Source organism: Ambystoma mexicanum, chromosome 5q, assembly GCF_040938575.1.
Source record: "Ambystoma mexicanum isolate Mex_15411 chromosome 5q, UKY_AmexF1_1, whole genome shotgun sequence".
Taxonomy (NCBI): Eukaryota; Metazoa; Chordata; class Amphibia; order Caudata; family Ambystomatidae; genus Ambystoma; species Ambystoma mexicanum.
In genome coordinates, this window is record NC_090933.1 from 126226355 (window position 1) to 126249107 (window position 22753).

The window sequence follows — 22753 nt, forward strand, 5'->3', positions numbered from 1 at the left end:
CTGAGGGAGAAGTCGAGAGCACAGAGAGGACCCGGTAAGCCAGTTAGCAGAAAAAAGCCTTGATAGACTGGAGAGGAACTTGGAGCTAAGACGGCGACTCAGTTCTAGAGAGCGAGGCTGTGACGTGGCTAGGGAGACCTATCTCCAGGAAACCGGGAGAAGGCAGACGGCAAGCTGCTGGCAATGCCCTGAATGAAAGCGAAATACAGAAGAACTGTGAACACAGCAACCAGTGAGTTTCAGAGAATGAAAGAAACCCGATGCGTGGAAATGTCAAAGGAATGAATGTGAAATACATCAAAGTGGTCATGCGGAGGTTAGGCAAAGGGCTCGCACAGTCGAAAGTCTTCGATTATCTAAGTAAGAAGGAATTGTGAACAACAGGTCCGAGCCCTGCTAAGGGCGATCTATAAACGTGTGAATAAGGGGTCCGAACCCGAACGAGAGAGACCAATTGTTAACATTGTGCTTAAAGGGTCTGAGCCCGAATGAGGGAGACCAATTGTGAACATTGTGCTCAAGGGGTCTGAGACCGAACAAGGGAGACAAATTGTGAACATTGTGGGGGTCCGACCCCAAACGAGGAAGATCCCTGGTTCGAGCCTGATCGTGGGAAACCAATTGTGAATGACAGGTCCGAGCCCGGCTGGGGGTGACCTAATGGGAACTTGTGTTTGAGAGGGTCTGAACCTTGCTGAGGGAGACCAGGGGTCCGAGGCCGGCTGAGGGAGACCCACTGGAAACCGTGAACCCTTAAAATTGTGAATGTGAAAAAATCTGAAGAAGAGACTTTATTTTGGGGAAAAGACTTTGTCGCAGAAAGCCCCGATTTATGCCCTGAACTGCATCTTTGAGCCACAGAAACCAGACTGTATTTGAAGCTCGAGTGGGCCACCTTGTCCCGTGCTGACAACGTGGAGAAGGGAACACATTTACTCAATCATTCTGAACTATTATTTTCTGAACACTCTTTCTTTTGCATACATCATTTTCCCACACCATTTGTATTTAGAAGTAAGGATTGGCAATAGGTTTATTAGTGTAGGCCCTTTTTATTTTGACAAGACTCATTGAGGACTGCGTTATTTATACTTTGATGGTTGTAGCTTGCTCCCACCCTTAGATTTAGAGTTAGATAGGTGTTCATCCAACACTTTGAAGTTAAATAAACACTCTTGCACAGTGATCGCTTGTGTCTGTCTTCACTGTTTGATGCCATGCCTTCATTACAGTGGGTGGATGCCAGTGTGGTGAATGCAGTGTGAATGTGAGAGGCCCTGTGAGACTGGGAATTGCTGAGCATTTTTGACACATCGTTGTTTTACTTGAATTTTTGGGGAAAGCCAAGTTCATGTGTGTCATTTCCTTGCTAGACTGACATTTTGTACAGCCAGTCTAGCCATTGCTTACTGTGGCATGACATTTATCACAGGTCATCTTTGATAAAGCAAGCATGATAAGTAGTAGTACCTCACTAGACTGATGTTTTGGTGCAGCGGCCTGTATATTTCGTACTGTAACATGACTTTTTATTAGATGAGTATGATGAAGCAAGGATGAGATGTGTTCTTATGGGTCTACATAGGAACCAGTTTGGACATGTTTTCTTATTGTGACATGTCACTTTTAATGGCCAAACCAACAGGAGTATTTTCTTACATAGGAATACTGGCATATATTGGCAGAGCCATCTTTGTGCCTAGTGCAGTAATGATACTATAATAAACATCTCAAAGAGAACATGAGTATGTTCTCATATGAGAATGCTATCATATGGGGTGGAATCAGCATGGAAATGTATGGGCACATCCAGCATGAAAATGTTTTTTTATACTGGCATATATTGAAGGGACTGGCATGACAATGCATTGAGAAATGCACTTGTGCACGTTTGGTGACTTGCATCTATTGTACTTTTGTCCATGAGTTACCCTACACTCTATATAACCGATTGCAAACTGTCTGACCTTCTACCCAAATGTTCACAGAAAATGTGCTGTGTAATGCACCATTTTAACCCATTATTCAAAACATTTTCTCATGAGAAGGGGAAGAATTCCCCTAGACCCCACCGAAACCTGTTTTCGTTAGTTCGGGCCCCTCGCTATGCCCGGTTGCAATTGCATATTTGTGGCTCATATTTACACCCGCCAATAAAATCAACTCACCAGTCCCCGCTGGTGGCTGGTATATTTTGGAACCGGGCACCACCCCCTTCTTTCTATGCTAGGCGAAACATTTAAGCTTTCATTAAAAGACACATGTATTACTTTCACTTGGGGTAGTACATGCCTCTGCAGTGGCACAATCCTCATGTACATTACGCACACGTGGTGGTCCTATCGGCCTGGAGTGTAGCATGCCCTGTGCTTTTGTTAAGGAGCTTTGGGGGGGCCATCAGCATGGCTCGCAGGAGGGCCCCAAATCTTGTGCTATGCCACTGATTGAGCTCTGCTCACCTTGCACGCATTCAAGTGAGATGTGAATGTTTGAAAGGGGCTGCAAACTCGACTAGGACCCTGCTCTGGTGCAAAGCTGTTTAAGAAAATAAACGTTGGACACAAGTCTCAGAGGTGCGAGAGCCATGGAGTGACCCGGATTTCCCCACTCAACCTCCTTGATGGAAAGGGCTTTGTGGAAGCTTCATTCACGGGCTGGTCCTGGGAGGTCATTGAATAATGCACCTTGCACATAGAGCTCTAAAAAACGTAGATGCATTGAGCCCCACTCTTGAGGGAAGCCCCCCCCCATACTTCACCCTGTTAAAAAAGATTGAAGAAGAGTCATGTATCAAAGCCTAGGGCATTGAGTTGTTATGTTCCGCTCTGGGTTGTGGGGGACAACATGTGGTTGCTTGTCACATAACTTAAAGATAAATGCACACAGAGACAAATGGTGTCAGCGTATACCAGCACAACAGTTTCTTCTATCATAGTGGTAGCTGACTCATAGCATTTATAAACAGGGAATTTTGTAGATACTTAATCCTGGTCAATGATTTAATTTTAAGGCCTTCCTCGTGCAGCATTTTGCTCCTGGGCAAACAGACAGCGTACACCTCCCCAGGTCAGTGTTTTTTTGGCTTGTTTAACACATCATTGCCACAAATAACAAGTACTTCTGTGTCCATTGATCTATAGATATTTCATGCAGTAGCTGTAGCCTGCGTTAGAGATTTTGGTTACCCTGTTACAAGTGCTGCATTATGAATGTTTTACGTATAGGTTCCACGTCGAATCTGGAAAATGACATTCCCCAAATGTGTGATTGTGTTCAAATATCTCCTCCTTCTGTGCCTAGGTTCTTACATCTGGCTGAAATGAGAGCTCCTGGAAACTCGGGTGTTAAACGCATCTAAAGGTCTTGTGCCATGACTTCCTGTGATGTCACTTGGGGCAGGGTCAAATTACATCTCTTCCTGTGATGTAATAAAAAAAGAGTGACATTTTCTGAAACCTCTTCAGATGAGAGTGGCACGTACTCCATTAGGAGTTCACGGGGCTCTAGAGGACGGAGTTGGAATAGGGGGCAGAACAGAGGGAGAAAGGGGCAGACCTTACTGGCAATATCAGAACTATGCCCAGCCATCTAACTTTGGCTCCTTTGGACCTAATATTCCTTTTCCCACCCCCATTCTCCCTTTTTTCCCATTAGGCCAAGGGCCACCACCCATAGACTGTTTGTTTGAAACCAGGAGACGATCGTATCCGAGGTAGCAATGCCCTCAGATGTGTTTAATATTAAAAAAAAAAAAACGTAGTCAATTTGAAATATCCATCTTGGAAAAGGGGTTCTCTTTTGTCCATATGAAAAATCAGACCAAAATGGAGTTGGAAATTGAACTTCAGGGCCTCTTCCGCAAAATTTGTTTGAGAGACTTCTTTGGAACAGACCATACAGAGATAGCGGAAAGCAATGTACATACTGCCTTCAAATGCAAATCTTCCTTCATGCTTACACTTAATATGGTCTCGGATGAAACCACCATTTTTGAAAGGGCAGTTTTAAGGGATTTCAATTATATCTATGATTCCCTTCATGGTTCCCACCACGGGCTCAGTTATAATTTTTCAAAAGGGAGTGGGATTGCCTTCCTAAATTGAAAGAAGATCAATCCATTGTAATTAAACAAGCGGATAAAAGTGGAGGAGTAGTTGTTCTTGATGCAGACAAATATGATGATGAAATTATGAGACAGCTCAATAACCCCGTTTTCTATTGTAAACTGAGGGGCGAACCTACTGAAAGCATTAGTAATGAAATTATGCAAATTTTGATACAAGCTCGGGATGCGGGAGTTATAAACGAAAAAGTGCCAATTTTTGACAGCTAAAGGGACTATGACCCCGTTAATATATGTATTGCCCAAAACACATAATAATCCTTTAAATCCCCGGGTCGACCAATTATGTCGTTATGTAGTTCCATTTTGGAACCAATTGGTCAATTTCTTGACTTTTTTCTGAAACCTTTGGCGGCAAATACGGAAACTTATTTGTCCGACACCACAGATGCCATTAAACATTTAGAACGGCTCCCTTTCAACTTGCAGACAGATGTGTTAATTACGCTGGTCGTGGAATCTTTGTATTCCAATATACCACAATTTGAGTCACTACTTGTGAGGAAGGAATTTTTGGTCCTTAGACCAGGTTTCCAACAAATACCCAGTACCTTTACTGGTTGAATTATTAGAGGTTGCCTTAACTAAAAACTGTTTCCGTTTCAAAACATCCTTTTAATTGCAGATCAAGGGAACGGCGATGGGGGCAGCATTTGCCCCCAATTTTGCCACTCTTTATATGTGGAAATTTGAAAAGCCCTTTATCCTGGACAACTCAAATCCTTTTTGGCCTGCCATCAGGCTATATAAACGGTATATAGATGGCATCATCATTGTATGGGATACACCACAAGGTGACTACACACAGTTCCTTCCCTGGATTAATACACTCAGTATAAATTTGAAATTTCCAATGGCGAGCAGCAATCAATCCCTTCGGTTTTTGGATCCGCTTTTTAAAATTAGTGATGGTCAGAATATTGTAGACCTTTTGTGCAAAAAGACTGATAGGAATACTATTCACAGGCTTACGCGAAAGTATTCCTTACGGGCAGTTCCTGAGAGCGAGACGTAATTGCTCTAAATCAGAGGATTTTGTGGCCCAAACAGATATTATTCACAATAGACTACAAGCTAGAGACTAGCCTTCTAATTCATTAAGAGAATCTAGCAAGAGGGCCAAAAATCAGCATCAGAACATTCTATTGATTAAGAATAAGAAGGAAAACATTAAAGGGAAGTGCATTGTCTGTGCTATGACTTATAATATGCACCATAACAAGATTAAAAAGATCATTTCCAGACATTGGTATTTGTTGCAATTTAATAATCCAGACCCTGGTGATGTCCGCGAACTCTGCGGCACCTGCACACCCTTTTTTCACCAATAAAAACAGCTCCATAACATCTTTATTGCACTCCTGCACCCTTTCCAGGCCCTCTTTTTGCCACCAAATAACCCCAAACATGTTTCCAGACATTTTCCCCACCGCGTTATCCGTGGACACTGACGGCTGTCCGTGGATCCAACATGGCGCAACTCATGCTTTTAAGCATCCAATCAGCGGGTGTGTAAGATTGGCCCAGATGTGTATGTGGACCCCAGAATCGGGAAGTGAGTCTGCAGACGGGTCCCAGATATCACTATTTTTTTACCTACTTTTTGGCTATTTTTTTCAAAAAAACAACTGGACAGATTTACACAAAATTTACAAAAGCACACTTTTAGGACCAAGCTGCCGCTCCTGGTGCAAATTTGGTGAAAATCTCTGTAGGCGTGAGCAAACATTCTTTTCCATTGCATCTATGAGGATTTCCACAAATTTAGGGACTACCCTATAACTTTGTCCCCCCCAGACGAAACTGCACCAATCTTCACAGAATCATTCCGAGGGGGCCATATACATTTTTTCGCAAAGTTTGGTGAGGATTCATCCAGGGAGTGCAACGATATAAGCCGCTCAAAATGTGTTCTTTCTATGAGTTGAGCATCTTAACCATAACTAAAGACCCAGCCACTGCAGACCCTGTAATATGTATACATATATGATTGTTGGGACTAATATGACTTGTTTGTTTATCTAATGGGACAGACTGAACATTTGCGGGTTTTATTCTGTATGCTTAGGCCTTGGTATTATTGCTCATATATGCTGGTGATTCCCATGTGACTTGATTCTACTGCTGATGGTAATTGTTTCTCCACAGGGGGTTCATGGGTCACCCACAGTGTATATGTTTACTTGATTGCCATCTGACAGATCTGGCCGTTTTATCATCTATGCAACTGCATGCACACTGTCCTTCCGAGTGGGGTACTTCAAGTTTACTACACCATAGTGGTCTGGCCAAATCCGGTTATTACACTGCTTATAATGCACTGTGCATTCATATTTAGTATGTCCCTCATATTAATATTTTTATTTTTTTGAGGATTCGGACTTAATGTTGGGACTATTATGGCTCACACAGTGTTTTACATCCTGGTCAGGACCACTTTTAACCTGCAACGAAATTGTTTATGCACTATGCTTTTACTTCTCTGACTTTGCCTGTATTTTTAACCCTTTCCAATATGGCCGCTTTGTTTCCTCATGTTTTCCAAACAAATTGTTGTCATTGACGTAGTTAAGGGACTGCACCTCAGAAGGGTATTTACCTTTGCTAATCTCGCTCCCCCTTACGTGATCAAGCGCTCAGTATAGCGTGAAACGCATTGTTTGCAGGCTGCTACCCCTAGGTGTCCTGCTGTTGTTTTGTTTTCTATGTGTTGCTTGTGTGTTGTGCATTCGGTTTGGCACAATGCATTTTTTAAATCCTTTTGTAAACATTAAAGACACCAGTATTCTTTCTACTGTGTCCGTTGTGTTTTGTCCGACTTTTTTCTGAACCTGGCACTAGTTTTTGTGCCTGCGGGAGTGCGGTTTGCCTCTTCCTCCTTGTTTTGCAATATGTATATATATCTGTATATATATAACAGGGCTTGCGGTAGCGGCCATGTAGTTATGGTTAAGTTGCTCAACCCATAGGAAGAGCACTTTTTGGGCGGTTTATAAGATTGCTCCCCATGGATGAATCCTCACCAAACTTTGCAAAAAAAGTATATGGCCCGTCTAAATATTTCTGGCAAGTTTGATGAGGTTTCATCAAAGGGGGCCAAAGTTGTAGGGGGTCCAAAAAATTTCAGTTTTTTTCCATAGATACAATGGAGACAAAAAAATGTGCTCTTGTCTACAGCCCAAACCGCTGGATGGATTATCACCAAATTTGCGTAAGTTCTAGTGGCTTGGTCCCAAATGCGTGATTTTGTAAATTTGGTGTAAATCCGTCCAGTTGTTTTTTTTTAACGGCCCAAAAGTAAGTAAAAAAGAAATAGTTATATCTGGGTTCGGTCCGTCGACTCCCAACTTCCCTGTTTGGTCTACGGACGGGCATCCGATTGGCCTAGAGGGCGACTTCATGTCCACGGACATCAGACGCACCCACTGATTGGATGGTGAGAAGCGTGAAGTGTGTCAGAGTTTTTGGAAACGCCCCTGCTGGATTCATGGACAGCCAGCAGTGTCCACGAACATCGCGGTAAAAACATATTAAAAAACACAACATTACAATTGTCAAACGTATCCAACAATCTCTGGGGAGGTGATGACGGTGGTATGGGATATGACCATAAGAAGCCAAAAAACAGGTGTTTTTTTCATTCAGAAGTCCACGAACAGCCCGGATGTTTGGGTACTGTCAATGATGTTTGCGAAAAGCCGTTTTTGGCGCCACCCAATTAAACCGCACAAAATTTTTTAATTTTCTTCTAGACCTGATTCTGAATGGCTATGGAAAGTGTTGAGCTGTTTTTTCAAGAAGTAACAAAATTAGAGTGGTGGTTCCAAAATATTGTAAAGGCTTATAAATGTGGTGCCATTTGACGAATCTACACAAACGTTTGCAAAAAGATTTTACCTCTAGATATAAATGTTTTTGTAAAGTTTGGTGGGATTTTGTCAAAAGGGGGCTAAATTAGAGTGGGGTCTCAACATTTTTAGCAGGCTTCAGAAAGATTATAGACCCAACCTTGAATGTTTGTGTAAAGTTGGAATGGATTTTGTCAAGTGGGGGCTAACTTATATGGCTATTGTATGTGCATACATTTTGACACTTTTGAAAGACTAAAACCTGGGCTAATTTCAAGCAAACACGTGTAAGGAGCATTGGCAAGGACCTTTAACCATGGTTTTGCAAATGTGCAAGTGTTTTATTTTTTGACATGTATCATAATGTAGGTATAAAAATAGGGATACACTTTTGGTGACTGAGGTATAGCCTGTGGCCATGGGCAGTAGCCAGATTGTCCGGGTCACGGCATAAGGTCATGACCCGGACATTCTGGATATTGGCCATCACCATGAGGGACGACAAATGGGGTTAAAGTGACCATGTTCACATGGGACCAGCTATGTGGTAAAGTTATTTGAAAGTGGGATAGGTTTGAAATGGAAAGAAATGTGCTCATGGGGATATGGTTATAGGGCTCTCTCTTTGCCTTCTGCAGGCTGCCATGGAAATGGAAGAGGGGATCTAGGAAGAAAAAATATCATTTTTATTAGCACGCTGGGTTCCCGCTTTGGGAAACCGGGGAGCTAATGTCCTTCATCCCCTATTGCTGAGGCTGGAACGGGGGATAACGGTCCAGAGCCCTCGTTATCTGCCCTCATTATCCACCCTAGCTTTGCTTGGGCCGATAACTTGGGCTGCCAGGCCGTTATCCCCCTTTCCAGTTCCTGGAATGGGGGATGAATGCCACATTATTGCCATTAGCATAACACAAAATGCTAATGGAAATGTTGGAAAATGTTATTGAGTCTATGTACTTTACTCAGAAAAGTAAAGTAGATGGAGTCTATAAGATTTCTTTTTTAGTTCAATTTTTTAACTGTGAACGGTGGTTCTTAAAGGAACCTTTCTTTTGTTGTTTTTTGATGTATTTCTTTTTTTGCAGGAGAGGTTAGAAAATAAGGTGGGGAGGGAAATGAGGGAAGAGGCACTAAGCACTAATATGGAGGGACAGGTGGACAGGGGAAGAGGTTGCACGTGTGTTACTTCTATGGTAGGGGCAGTGTTTCTCATGCTCCTTGATAATAGCTTCAAAAGCACTTCAAAGCTGCTTCCCCCTTCAGAGTGTTGTGTTGCAGTACATACAGAGGACTGTTGTGTTTGAAAGATATGGATCAACAGCCTCTTTTATTGCTTGCAAGGTAGCTGGTGGGATTTTGTTTCCCACAGAAGTAGTCTGTGTGATTACAATATTGGTTGAGGAAGATGAGCTGGAGGAAGACAGCCTACTACTTGCTAAGAAAGGAACAACCTTTCTGAGAGCATTGCGGTGGTTGGATTTGATGTGGCGTGCATAAAGGTGGTCCCATAGGAGTACTGTCCAGGTAGTCTACAAAGTGCATTTCACTTTGGTAGCTCTAGCCTTTGGTACATTCCCAACAGTGGTAAAGAACTGACACAACCATGATTCTCTCTAGGTGCTAGAGTTAGGCACTTCCTCCACCTCATGTTCTTGGTCTTCTTCATTGTCTTTGGAAGGACTGTGCTTTGTTTGTTGCGTAAATCCTCCAGCTTGTGCTGGTGGTGGCTCTTGGGGATGAGGGATGGCAATAGATGATGCCATTTTTAAGATAAATAGCAGTTTTGCTAATATTCTTCCAATTATGTGCTTTATACTAGATTGTTAATGGATAATGAGTAAGTATAGGTGTAGGAGCTGTGCAAGGGCACATTTTAAGCTTGAAAGTTCCTAGATCAGTACAAAATGCAGTTCCGAACTGTCCTCGAAGCACGGACCCCAAAGCGAAGTGCAGACATGTTCGCAGACACGTCATCATGCTGTGTGTGAGCGCATGGTCACATGGCACAGTCCAGAAGGTCTGCGATGACATCAGAAATTCGTGGACATCGACGGACACAAAAACAATGGACAAAGTTCCAAAAAGTGTATAGAAGTGTTAAAAATGATGCTAGAAGGTGGGACATGGCAGGGTTTTAAGGTGTAACTTTGTAAATAGGACAAAAAAGTTGCCATATAGGGGTAAGTATGATATGAGTTAGTTTTATAAAAATAGCATGCACTGGTAAAAACCCATGCAACTCACTGAAAACACTTTGTTAAAGGGACGTTATGGTAAAGTTGTACTAATAAAAACCTATGAAATTCAATGAAAAAACGTTTAAAGTGATAGTAATGTAATGCTTTGTGTGAATATTTGTTTTTAATAGAAATGTTAAACTGTTTTTATTTACAGGGAACTGGCAGACCGTGCATTGCCCAGCAAGTCCGGCCAGGACTTAAACTTAAGTGAAACCTGCCCGTGTGTAAAACTGGTGCAGACTGGCAAGGCCTACCACTCAGAACAATGCCATGAAAGCATGCATTGCACTTGGACAAATGGTACATTTGGATGATCAGCAAACGTGCACATTTTAGTTTGATAGAACAAAACGCTTTACTTTGTATGTGATGTTTTGTGGCTTGCACAACACCAAAGAATCTGCAAAAAAGACTTTGTGACTAAATATCCATTTAAGATACAAGTTTCTTAATGCCCCTTGTCGAGATAGCAGTGCTCCCTTCCTCCCACTCGGTGCCTTACGTGAAGGCTTCTTACCCCAAACGTCATCTCTATGAAGCACAGCCTTAACTTAATAAAAAAAATCATTCCTTAAAAAAAAAAAAGATACAAGTTTCATCGAAAAACATCCGTTTGCAAAATGACCTAAAGTTGCTAGCAGAGTGTTTTTTTCGTCCGATTACTGATACATTTACAAAAAGACGACGATGGCTGCAATAACAGTAAAAAAAGTAACGTTTTCGGCAAATGTCACAGAATAGTTATTCATACAGCAGTGGCAAGTGAGGATGCTCATTTCCCCAGCTTAGCATCCCAGTGGGGTAATAACATCTATTCATGTGGATTTACTAGCTTTAACAATTTCATTTCAAATAGCGATTGCTCCTCCAAGGATCCCTCAGAAGAGCGCCGGGACGCAGGATACCTCATTACAAAAATGTGCATGCGCCTCAGTGGAGGCGGTAGAAACTTCAACAGCCACTGCGGATAGGTGTTCCATCCACTGAGAAGGAAATAAAGTGTCTGCGTCAAAGGAGCCATATTTCATTCTTATATACTATACTACCGTAAAAAATATTAATCGAATGCACAGACCATGTACCTCCAACAGGGCGCGAGAAAAGTGATGAGTCAGAGCCTGCCGTTTGCAGGACCGTAGAACAGCGTGGGGTTAATTTGCGTTGCCAACCAACCTGTCCTATTTAATTTTCACCGGTGTGGAAACCTCTGATTGAACTTTAAGCCAGGCAAATTTGCCACTCACTGCTAAATGTATTAGGTAGGGCCTAGGTTTAGTACATAGTCCGCACTAATTCACATGAATAATGCACTCTAAGTGCACTCTAAGCAGTAGCTTCTGTAGAGGAGTGTAAGTTAGAGACTTGGTGTTGGCCAAGAATATTGTGGTCCATGAGGTCAAAAGCTGCAGCAAAGTCAAGTAGGAGAAATATTGCCATTTTGTTAGCATCACGTAAGTTGTCCAGTTGTATTTTAAGGTCCAGTAGGGCAGTTTCAGTGCTGTGCTTGGGTCTGAAGCTGGATTGTCTGGAGCCTAATAGCTGCTAGTGTTCAAAGAACGATTTGATTTGGGATTAAGCAACACGGTCCAGGATTTTCAGTAGCAATGGTACTGTGGTAATGGGACGGTAGTTAGTGGAAAGGGAGAGGTCTAGAGAAGGTTTCTTGATGAGTGGCAAGATCCAGGCAGCATTAAGGCCCATGGGAACACAGCTTGTGCTGAAGAAAGTGTTGATTAAGTCATTGATGATGGGAGCAAGGGTAGGGCACAGAGCCTGATGATGTGCGCAGAGCAAGCTTCACCTTTACAGTTAGATGGTTTAAGATGTTGGATGGTCTTGAGGACGTCATCTGGGGTGACTGTGGTGAAGTTAAATGTTGGGGGAGTGTGTTAGTCATGGCAGGGGGATGCTGTTGTGGGCAGGCAGGGTTTTGTTAGCTAGGTGGGACTTTTATGTGGTGATTTTGAGCTTCGTTTGTCAATTATATCCGCTAGGGCGGTTAGCACAGCTGAGCACCAGGCTTTGTCTTTGGTAGTGGATGAGGTAATGTGGAGAGGCTTTTCTAGCTCTTTGAGGATAGCAAAGAATTCTCAGAGTTAGTGCAAGCTTCTGTGATTCTGGTATTGTAAGATTTACCTTCGGTGGAGATGAGAGCATGCTTTTATGATGTGACGGCAGTGTTGTATGCTTTGAGGTTGGATTGGGAGGGCTGTTTTATCCATGTATGTTCGAGCAAGCATTTATGTCTGCAAATAGAGACAAGCTCTTCAGAGAACTATTGGTTGGTGTGTTTGTGGGGCTTAGGGGCTTTGTATTTGGTTGAAGGCAGAAACTATGGCCTCTAGGTTGGTTTCAAGAGGATTGTGTGGTAGGTGGCATTTGCGTAGGGTTGGCATGAGAGTAACCTCAGTAAGTCTGCGGGTGTTGCGGGAGAGATTGGGATGGGGTTGAGGTGAGTGGAGGGTGATGGGTTGGGAAATGGGTAGATGAAATAAAATGAGAGAGTGGTCGCTACATGGCAAAGGATTGATCGCTGAGATGAAAGTGGATGTATTAAGGGAGAGGAGCCAATCAAAGGTGCGCCCTTTGATGTGGGTGGGCTGGAGACCAGTTTTATGAAGTTCAATTCCTGAAGTGAATTGGCAAGGGAGAATGCTCTACAATCTGAAGCATCTTGGAAGCCTATATTGAAGTCTCCTAGAAGAATGAGCTTAGTATGGGGCTTGATCAGGGGTTAGACGAGTTGCGGAATATCTCGATTATAAGTATTAGGTTGGCGGTAGAGGAGGAGGATGTTAAATGTAGTTTGGGTGTGGTGAGAGAATTTGGTGAGTATTGATTTGTGGCCCTGGAGAGATGGGAGGGGGACTTCTCTAAAGGGGAGTGTAGATTTGAAGATGATTGCTATGCCTCCATCTTGTTTATCTGGGCGGTCTGAACTGCAGATGGAGTATCCTCGGGGTATAGCTAGTGATAATGCTGGGCCGGCTGCGCTGTGGAGCCAGGATTCTGTGATTGCCAGGGCATTCAGGAGGTGTTCCAGGATGAGGTTGTGTATCTGTGTGACGTGGGCACAGGGAGAGCACGCGTTGAGTAAGGCGCATTTGAAGGGTGGGGCATCATTGTTGATATCTGAGATGGTGGCAGAGTGGTTGTTCAGTGAATTTGCTAAGAGGGGGGAAGATGATGGTGTGGGTGGAGTGGGGGGGAAGAGGGGAGAGGTGCGAGGTTTGGAGTCTGTGCAGTCTGGCTGGGCAAGAGATGGGAAGGGAGAGGCCGGGTTCAGGTTCTGAGGTGTGGGTTCTCGCTTGAACGCTGGACTTTCTTTCCATGATGTGGCGTGGAGTGAGCGGATGAAGGTCGGGGAAGAAGGTGTCCCGTGTGTGTTATAGAGGAAGCTGTTCGGGAGGAGTGGAGTCGGATGAGGTAGGTGGGTGAATGCGTGAGCGTGCAGAGTGCTGTGGCTAGGAGCGGCGAGTGGGGGTAAAAAGGGAGAGGAGGGAGATAGCACCAGAGATGTTTGGCTGGCTCTGGCTGTGAGTGAGTGAGGAATAAGTGAGAGGGGGCCTGGCCTGGAGGAGGCTAGGTGTGAATGGGAGGGGCAAGCGATATTGCTAGAAGCCCATTAGACAAGGAAACACAGTTAAAGGTTATGCTGCTGTTCTTACCTTGGTATCAAGCAGCGGGCAGTAGTAAAATTGAGGGGTTGAGGTGAGAGCTTTACCAGGAGCTGGAGTAGGAGCAGCTGGAGTGTGCAGGCATACAGGATACAATTGTGGAAGCCAGGAGGTGGGCATGATTCTGCGATTACGGGCAGAGAGCACCTTTGCGCCGGCTACATCTGGACAAGCACAGACAGGCTGGTGCCTTAAAAGGTGCTGTGGATGTGTGCCGGCATCACCTGCTGGCTAGGATGTGCATCAGGGGGTGAGTGGTTAATCATCGGCGGCATCAGGAGGCGGTGCACAGGGAAGAGGATGCATCTCATGAGCAAGCAGACGAGGAAAGGTGGTGGCTGGGAGGTCATGGATGGCAGCAGCCATCTTGTTGTGGTAAAGGCATTCGTGGAGCCCAGTGGAGGCACTGGGGATCCTCACCTGGGTTTCTTCAGGGAGCACTTTGGTGTCAGCGGTGATAACATCAGCTGGGGGCACACAAGTTCTGATAAGGCAGGCTGGTGCCTTAATAGTATGCCTTAGATGTGTGCTGGTGTCTCCTGCCAGCTCAGTTGTGCATCAGGGGATGAATGGCAAAGCAGCCAAACAGCGGCATCAGGAGGTGGTGCTCAGGGAAGGGGATGCATCTCATGGACCAGCAGAAAAAGAAAGGTGGTGTCTGGGAGGTCATGGATGGCAGCAGCCATCTTGTTATGGTAAAGCCATTCGTGGAGCCCAGTTGAAGCATTGGGATCCTCACCAGGGTTTCTTCAGGGAGCACTTTGGTGTCAGCGGTGATAACATCAGCTGGGGGCGCAGCATGTACTGATAAGGCATGGACTGGCTGGTGGCTTTGAAAGCGTACTTTGGATATGTGCCGGGGTCGCCTGCCGGCTTGAATGTGCATAATGGGGTGAGAGCGTCAGCATATTTTTGTGTTCAAAGCTTTTTCTTTATTTTTTATGAAAAATGTAACACGCAATGGTACAATACAAATCATGCTATGTCCTTGATTCCATTTTGCTATATGAATAACAAAAAAAATAGAAACACAGAACAAGTGTAGAACCAGTACCAAAGGAACCACCGGTAATAGACAATGACAACAAAGGGCAACACAATCATGTTTTGCATTAATCACTTGCTAACATTATTTTAGGACCAGACAAATATCACAAAACATATTCCACCAGGGGTATCAGTACTGGTGCCAAACTATATCACCCCCACACAGAAGGAAAAGGGACACAAGAAGGGAGAAGAGAGCGAGTGTGAGCACATTGACCAACATGTGGGAGGTCAGGAAATCTGACCTTGCTCATGGTAGCCCCAATCCTGGGCACCTCAATGGGGGCAGCTCGAGTCCGAGGATGGAAGTAACCTAAGACGTGTTCAGTAGCCATAGGGTCAATGAGGGTGTGTGTCGTCCTTATTAAGAAGTTCAACATATTCAAGGAAGCAACTCCATTCATAAAATAACTGATTCGGACTGTTGTTAAGGGAATCAGAAATCAGAAACCTCCACATTTTGCCCATCCAGTCGTCCCCTTTTGGCACCCTGGCAGATAACCATAGTGTTGCTGTGGTGTTCCTTGCTCCAATAAGTATAAACTGCAAAGGGTTGGCTTTGGCATATTTTGCAAAGAAACTGTGAATCTGCATGCACCTCAGGTTTTATGCCATTGCATACATGGTGCAAAACCTGGGGCACACCAAATATACACAGATCTGGCGCCAGATTGCAGAATCTTTGCACCGGTTCAAGTGCAAAGTTGCACAATATAAGCACTAGTGCAAAGTTTCCCTATGTCTTGTCTCCTTTCATTTGCTGTCACACAGGACCATTTTTATTTAATTACAAATGTATGCATATAGTGAAGGTACTGCAACATTATTAGATTTATGGTTAAAATATGGGCAATGTAAGGCCCATTGCCTGCTGAGAAACAATATTAATAATGACAAATAAACAAGCACTTTGTGCCCCACGGGTTAGTTACATTTGCATACCGGTGTGCTGGCAACCGCTTCTCCTGTGCCCAAAACCAACAGAAAGTGTACACAGCCACTCACCACAAAGCAGCCAGAATAGCTGGGTAAGAGTCAGACTTTCAAGAAACTGGAAAGCAGGGACTATCATTCCAAGAGTCTGTAGTCTCTGAAGGCTCCGGGTACTGCCCTGAACCACTTGTGGAAAGTGAAACTATCAAGAGAAGAACAAGCCACCCCTCCAATGGGCAGGGCTGAAAACCATGTGACATGTTCAGTAGTGTGTGCATAAGAAAAATAGTTAATGTGTTAGCGGTTTCACCATGCTATATGCAAGTTGCTCACTACAGTGTATAAAGGGTCTCAATATATCATGTATAGTATATACATTTCAGCGAACAGCATGCACATTTTATTAATCCATCTCTCTATATATATATATATATATAAAAGGGAAATTTGTGGCTATGTGTGTGAGTAATGCGGGTGACAGGAAACGGTGTAAGTCTCTTTAATAGTGCCTGCAATGACGCTGTCTGTCATATCTTCATTTCCCACGGAGGTTGATGGATGCATGCCATGTCAACAGTACGAAGCTTACTTTCTTCAGCCGTACACGTACGGGTAGGGCACTTCAAGCTTAGACACTTCATCCCTAGGTTATATATATATATATATATATATATATATATATATATATATATATATATATATATATATATATATATATATGGGGCATTTGTGGATATATGTGTGTGTCTGTTTGAAAAGTTTAGCATTCTTCACACATTCTACAAACCTGACATTTGGCATGTGGGTAGGTTCCATGGTGTAGACAATGTAAACATTTTAAAATATATATTTTTCACCAATTCCTTTAAGCGGTCTGCAATGTTTAGATGTGTGCGTGTCTGTTTGAAATGTTCAGCATACTTCCCAACATGCTACAAAACTAACATTTGGCATGTGAGTAAGTTCAACAGTGTTGACAATGTAACAAGAATGAAATAAATCTTTTTCAGATTTAATTTTTCAGCAGTCTGCAATGCTTACCACTGCAATATGGCTCTTTGCGCTGTAGTTCTGCTGTAATTCTATGTTTATCGCTCCTGAAGTTGAGCCATTCATGAAAACTTCAGCAGTTCATTGTTCCTAAACCTTGCACACTATCAGCATTCAAGCTGACATTAGCGGCACTCACTTCTCAAGTCCTGCGTGTGACACAATATGGTGCTTTTGTAGTAATGTAGTAATGCAGGTGACAGGAAACGGTGCATGCCTCTTCAATAGTGTCAGCAATGACGTTTTCTGTCACATCGTGGCAAATCTCTCATGATAATTACAGCAACTTCATTTCCCACAGAAGTTGATGAATGTATGCCATCTCAACAGTACAAAACTTACATGCTTCAGCCATACATGTACGGGTACAGCACTTCAAACTTACTTGCTTCAGCCCTACACTGTCACAGGTTTCCCCTTTTCTCACCTGTTTTCTCTGTTTTGCGGAGTCCTTTGTCGGGGTTTTCTTCCGAGCAGTTCGGGTCTTGTACAAGCCCGCTCGCCCGTCTTCGGATTCCAGGATTCGTTCAGCTTCTTCGTCCGGGATCTAGGAAACTCCAGGAAGCTAGGAATGGAGGCAGCACGTGGAGGCGGTCTGCGCGGAACGCAGAAGAACAGGATCAAGGAAGGTAGAAGGAAAGGAGAAGGAGGAAGGTCTGGGAACCAGGAAACAACACAGTTCAGGAGAACGAACTACGGAGCACGTCAGGCCACAGCTATCGGTAGCGTTGAGACGCATGGAACCGCAGGGGAGTGGCTAATTTATAGAACGTGCTGCATAGGACGTAAAGGTCAATAGGCCGCGTTCCGTGTATACGGCCATGTTGGGTGTACTGCAGCGAGTAACCCCCGATGTGCCAGGGACCAGGAAGACCAGAAACGGCGTGATTGACAGATCATGACAGCATGCCCCCTTCTAAAACCCGTTCCACTGAGTTTACCTGGATGAATTCGGTGGAACCTTCTGAGCAATCTGGGGGAGTTCAAATTTGAGACTGGTTCCCAGGTACGTTCGCTGGGTGGATAACCTTTCCATTCCACCAGGTATTGAAGTTTTCCTCGTCTATATCGGGAATCACAAATACGAGAAACCTCGTATTCCAGCTGGTCCGGGTAGTTTGGATGAAGGGCTTCAACAGGGATTTGTGAAAAACTGGATGTATCTTCTTCCAGGAATCCGGGAGTTGAAGTCGAAAGGCCACAGGATTGATGATCTCTTTTATAGAGAAGGGTCCATAATACCAGGGAGCCAACTTATTTGGTCTGAGATGTCGGGGTAGAAGTTTCGAGGATAGCCATACTTTATCCCCAATGGAGTATGAAGGCCTTGGTCTTCTCCTTGAATCTGCATAGTGTTTGGTTTGGATTTGCGCTCTTTCGAGATGTTCCTTGGCTTCTCTCTGCACATTTATGAGTGTTTCGATCCAGGAATCGACAGTAGGAACAGGTGTAGGGTATGGAAGAACAGAGGCTAAGACCGAAGGATGAAATCCTTGGCTGCAGAAAAAAGGGCTGGTCTTAACAGCCAAATGGTCTGAATTATTGTAAGCGAATTCGGTTACTGGTACTAAAAGTGACCAATCATCCTGGACTTTAGTAGAGAAACAACGAAGATATTGTTCAAGGGTTTGGTTTACCCGTTCTGTGACACTGTTGGTTTGGGGATGATATCCCGAGGAGAGAGCTCATTGAATCCCTAGTATCCTGCAGAGGTGTTTCCAGAATTGAAATATATACTGGGGTCCTCTGTCCGATATGATTTTGGAAGGGAGTCCATGCAGTCGGAAGACGTGTTCCAGGAAAATACCAGCAAGTTCTGAGGAGGATGGTAATTTATACAAAGGGGTAAAGTGAGCCATATGAGTGAATACATCAATAGTGACCATGATAGTGGTATAACCTCTAGAAGGCGGCAATTCCACAATGAAGTCTGTAGCAATGATCTCCCAAGGTCTGGTTGGTGGTGTAGGCTGTAATAAGAGACCTGCTGGTTTCTGGTTATCATGTTTGTTCTGATTAGAGATGGAGCAAGACTGAATATACAGTTGTACATCGGTCTTCATCGTGGCCCATCAAAATTGTCTTTGTATTAGACAGAGGGTGTTGGAAATACCAAGATGTCTGGAATGAAGAGTATCATGGCAGAGGTTTATTATTCTTTGTTGTAATTTTTGAGTATGGATAACCAGATTGGTATCTTTGAACAAGTATCCGTCCTTGGCTCTCAAGTTCCATTGATTCCTTTCTGAAATTCCTTTTAAAAGCTCCAAAGTCTGAGTTTGCATCCGAATCTCTTCCAGGAGGTTGTTTGCTTGAGCGACAAATATGGTATGAGGAAACATCTTGGGATACGTCTGATCCTCCGGAGGTTCATAGTCTGGACGACGAAAAAGTGCATCAGCTATTACATTTTGGGTTCCAGGGACGTGGTGAATCTGAAACTGATATTGGGCAAAAAAGAAGGCCCACCGAGCTTGGCGACTATTCCTACATTCCAGGGCTTGCAATACTTGTAGGTTTCGATGGTCCGTGCAGACATGGACCGGAAATTTGGCTCCTAGAAGTAAATGACGCCATTCTGTGAAGGCTTGACGGATGGCTAGCAGCTCTTTCTCTAGGACAGAGTAATGGGTTTCACTAGGGGTTAATGTCTGAGAAAGATAAGCGATGGGATGTTCCAAGTTGTCCTCGAATTGCTGTTTTAGGACCGCTCCAATGGCGTAATTGGAGGCGTCTGTTTCCAGTATGAATGGTCGATTAACATCAGGCTGAGCAAGAATGGAAGCTTGTGTAAATGCAGACTTTAGCTGTTGGAAGGCTTTCTTTTGGGTCAAGGTCCAACGAAACGGAACGTCTTTTTTCAATAAGGCAATTATTGGTTGGACAATCTCGGAAAAGGAAGGTATGAATTTCCTATAGAAATTAGCCAAGCCCAGGAAGGATTGTATCTATTTCACCGAGGCAGGGCTAGGCCAGGATAAAATAGCCTTAACCTTGGATTGATCCATACCGATACCATCGGGAGTAGGGACAAACCCTAGGTAGTGAACAGTAGAAGTATTGAAGATGCATTTCTCAGGCTTTGCCAGGAGTTTATTTTCGCGTAAGCGTTGTAATACTGCTTTCACATGTTCTTCGTGCTTGAGAGGGTCCTTCGAAAATATTAGAATATCGTCCAGTCGAAAATCACAAAAAGGAACAGCATGTCCGAGAACACTCGATCCATGAAACGTTGGAACACTGCTGGGGCATTAGCAAGTCCAAAGGGCATGACTAAGGGCCTCATCACAACTTTGGCGGTAACCCTTAAATCTGGCGGTAGCGCTATTACCGCCGGATTTAAGGGTCCGACAAAGCAGGACTTCGGTGGATTACTTCCCAGCTCTGAGCTGGGGGGAAATCCGATGAAAATTTGCACTATTACCGCCGGCGGGAAATCCACCAGCGGTATTAGCGCGAAATTTCCCCATTGAGCCCAATGGGGAATGGGGTATTCCCGAATGGGCTCAATGGGGAATGGGGATTGACATTACCGCCGAACTCGTGATCTGGCGCTATTAGCGCCGGGGAGTTCGGCGGTAGGGCTAATACCGCCCATGCTAATAGCGTTACCGTTACCGCCCAAGTCGTGATGAGGCCCTAAGTATTCAAAATGCCCAAAGGGTGTTCTAAAGGCTGTCTTCCACTCGCCATCTGCCCTGATACGAATCAAATGATAGGCGCCCCTGAGATCCAGCTTGGTGAACACAACTGTGCCTCTTACTGCTTCCAGGATGTCTGAGATTAATGGCAACGGATAGCAGTCCTTGAGAGTACATTGATTTAGACCTCGATAATCCAGACACGGTCTGAGTTCTTTAGTGTCTTTTTTAGGAACGAAGAACATGGAGGCCCCCGAACGAGATTTAGATGGTCGTATGGTGCCATTTGCGAGATTTGTATCCAGGTATTCACGAAGGGCTTTCTTTTCAGGTTCTGATAGGATGAACATCCTTCCAAAGGGAATCACAGCGGAAGGTTCCGTTTTAATAGCACAATCTTCAGGTCTGTGGGGAGGTAAGGCCTGAACAATGGCAGAGGAGAAAACATCGGAATATTCCTGGTAAGCCTCCGAGACCTGGATGATGTTTGAGACTGAGATTGTGTTCTGATGAGTTGTAGAAAATCCCTTCGATGGGTTAGGATCAAGGTCTGGATGTAAGCAGTGGGACATACAAAACTCAGAACCCGGGAACAAGGATCCCGCTGCCCAATTGATATAGGGGTTATGTCTTTGAAGCCAGGGCATTCCCAAAACCATGGGGTAATGGGCTGACTTGATGATGTCAAATCTTATCCTTTCTCGATGTTGATTTATAGCAAGCCTGATCTCCTTGGTGTGCAGGGTTATAGGTCCAGAAGAAAGGGGTCTTCCATCAATTGCTTCCACAGGTTGCATGATAGTCCGGGATTCATAAGGAATAAGATGTTTTAAGACCCATTCATGATCTATGAATACCCCCATAGCTCCACAATCGACCAGTGCCAGGATGGGGTATAATTCATTCTTGGATGTTGTCAAGAAGGCCTGTAAGATTACTAAGGAATGTTGTCCAGGAGAGTTCAAGGATGGAATAGAGGTGGAGCAGACATCTCTCTCCCGAACCTGCGCTCCGTTTAGGATCGGGAGCTGGCGTTTCACGAGCGCCGTGGGGGGGCAATCAGACATTCTCTTACTAAATGTTTGTCGGATGCACAATACATACATAATCCAGTATGAATCCTTCGCATCCTCTCTTGAGGTGTAATGGGTCCACGGAAGACCCCTAATTGCATAGGTTCAGGCTCATTGCTTGGAATAGAAATGCCTTCTGAGCTCGAAGGGGTTCCAATGGGGTTTTTCTGGAGTGGTAACTTGGTCTTCTTTTTTTCTGCCTTTCTCTCCTGAATGCGAAAGTCAATCTGTAGAGCGAGATCCATTAGGGCTTGAAAGGAACCCGGGCGTGCCACTCTGGCTAGTTCGTCCTTGATCTCTTCGTTTAGCCCTCTTCGAAACAAGCTTCAGAGGACCAATCTGCTTCCTTAGCTAGCTGTTTGAAGCGTGTGACATACGTGAGCAAGTCCTGGGTACCTTGATGAAAGTTGAGTAAACGTTCCTGGGCACTGTAAACTTGTTCCGGGCATTCGAACATGGTCTTGAGGGCCTCTATAAAGCCGTCATAGTCATCCAGGAGAGCATCACCAGTGTTAACCAATGGGGTGGCCCAGGTCAAGGCATTCCCGGAAAGATGCGAAATAATAAAGCCCACTTTAGCCTTGGGTGTAGAAAAATAATAAGGCTTAAATGTAAAGTGGACCAAACAAGAATCTAGGAATCCACGAAGGCTCTTGGCTGAACCGTCGTACTTGTCAACGACGCCGCCTAGAATTATACTCTCCTTCGTGGGGGAATCACGGGATAACACCAATTGTTTTAACGCAGCATTTTCCGCCTTTAAGTTTTGCACTTCGGTCGTCAGCTCTTGCATGCCACGCATAAGATCCTGGATGGCCGATTCCATGTCTGTATCGAGATCGGTCAGGTGGCGTCTCAATCTGTCACAGGTTTCCCCTTTTCTCACCTGTTTTCTCTGTTTTGCGGAGTCCTTTGTCGGGGTTTTCTTCCGAGCAGTTCGGGTCTTGTACAAGCCCGCTCGGCCGTCTTCGGATTCCAGGATTCGTTCAGCTTCTTCGTCCGGGATCTAGGAAACTCCAGGAAGCTAGGAATGGAGGCAGCACGCGGAGGCGGTCTGCGCGGAATGCAGAAGAACAGGATCAAGGAAGGTAGAAGGAAAGGAGAAGGAGGAAGGTCCGGGA

At 44.4% G+C, this 22753-nt stretch overlaps 1 protein-coding gene across 1 annotated transcript in view; it reads right to left on the reverse strand.

Annotated features, from left to right (window-relative positions):
- Window positions 1-22753, reverse strand: part of KCNG2 (potassium voltage-gated channel modifier subfamily G member 2) — a 1266507-nt gene that overhangs the window by 1041372 nt on the left and 202382 nt on the right. The window lies entirely within an intron of this gene.